Source organism: Hydra viridissima, unplaced genomic scaffold, assembly GCF_058129835.1.
Source record: "Hydra viridissima isolate aposymbiotic clone 2 unplaced genomic scaffold, HvirCarnegie_v1 scaffold_70, whole genome shotgun sequence".
NCBI classification, from domain to species: domain Eukaryota; kingdom Metazoa; phylum Cnidaria; class Hydrozoa; order Anthoathecata; family Hydridae; genus Hydra; species Hydra viridissima.
The window spans coordinates 1,983-3,964 of NW_028324349.1; positions in this window are offsets into that span (position 1 = coordinate 1,983).

The following is a 1,982-nucleotide window of genomic DNA, read 5'->3' on the forward strand; positions in this document are numbered from 1 at the left end:
CCTCAATGGATTAAGGTATTTTTCGAAAGTTTTTTAAAAGCATAAATAGCGTAGTCTTCCTCTTTTAAATCTAGCTTATGTCTAAGGCAGTTTTTGAATAGATTTTCAAAGAAAGGTTAGCGTACTTTTCCACTTTTAAGTTTAGCTTATGTAGCTTGACAAAACAACACACAAAAAGACAAGATAAAGTATCAGATAAACGTAAAATAAAATATAAATGAAACTAAAGTTAGGCTGCATAAAAAACAAACAACTTAATAATCTACTAGACATGTTTAAGTTGAATTAAGTAAAGTCCTTTGCGCAAATTTGGGTAAATAAGAGAGTAAAAATCCATAAAAAGAAGAAGTGGATGAGTAGATACAATTTTTTAAATTTGTGTGCTATCTCTATTGAATAAGGTAGTTTTCGAGAGTTTTTTCAAAGCAAAATTAGCGTAGTGTTCCTCTTTTAAATCTAGATTATCTCAAAAATAGATTTCGAATAGTTTTTCAAAGAAAGGTTAGCGCAGCTTTCCTCTTTTAACATTAGCTTATGTAGCTTGACATCACAGAACACAAAAAGATAAAATAAAATATAAGACAAACGTAAAATGAAAAATAGATGTAGCTAAAGTTAGGCAGCATAAAAAACCAACAACATAATAATCTACTAGGCATGTTTAAATTGAATTAAATAAAATCCTTTGCGCAAAAATAGGTATGTTAGAGAGTAAAAGCGCATAGAAAGCCTCGCTACTTTGCTGTGAAAGAAGTGGATGACTAGATACAACTTTTTAAAATCCTGTGCTATCTCTATCGATTAAGGTAGTTTTCGAAAGATTTTTCAAAGCAAAAATAGCGTAGTCTTTCTCTTTTAAATCTAGATTATGTCTAAGGTAGTTTTTGAACAGCTTTTCAAAGAAAGGTTAGCGTAGCTTTCCTCTTTTAAGTTTAGCTTATGTAGCTTGACATCACAAAAACACAAAATTCAAAAAGACAAAATAAAATATAAGATAAACGTAAAATAAAATATAGATGAAGCTAAAGTTAGACTGCATAAAAAAACAACAACGTAATAACCTACTAGAATCTAATAAAACCCTATGCACAAATGTAGGTATGTTAGAGAGTAAAAGTGCATAAAAAGCCTCGCTACTTTGTTTAAGGTAGTTTTTGAATAGTTTTTCAAAGAAAGCTTAGCGTAGTTTTCCTCTTTAAAGTTTGGCTTATGTAGCTTGACATCACAAAACACAAAACACTAAAAGGAAAGGTAATATAAAAGTTAATCGTAAAATAAAATGTAGGTGAAATAAATGTTAGGCTGCATAAAAGAAAAAAAAAATCGTAACATAATAATCTTCTATATATGTTTGGATTGAATTAAATGAATTCCTTTGCGTAAATATAAGCAAACTAGTGAGAAAAAGTGCATAAAGAGCCTCGCTACTTTGCTGCAGAAGTAGTGGATGACTATATGCAATTTTTTAAAATCGTGTGCTATCTCTATCGATTAAGGTAGTTTTCGAAAGTTTTTTCAAAGTAAAATAGTGTAGTTTTCCTCTTTTAAATCTAGCTTTTGTCTAGGGTAGTTTATGAATAGATTTTCAAAGAAAGGTTAGCGTAGCATTCCACTTTTAAGTTTAGCCTTAAGTTGCTTGGCATCACAAAACTCAAAACTCAAAAAGAAAGATAAAATATATGATAAACCTAAAACATAATATAGATGAAACTAAAGTTAGGCTGCATAAAAAACCAACAACATAATAATCTACTAGGCATGTTTAAATTGAATTAAATAAAATCCTTTGCGCAAATGTAGGTATGTTAGAGAGTAAAAGTGCATGAAAAGCCTCGCTACTTTGTTAAAGGTAGTTTTTGAATAGTTTTTCAAAGCAAGTTTAGCGTAGTTTTCCTCTTTTATGTTTAGACTATGTAGCTTGACATCACAGAACACAAAGCTCAAAAAGGCAAGATAAAATATAAGTTAATCGTAAAATATAG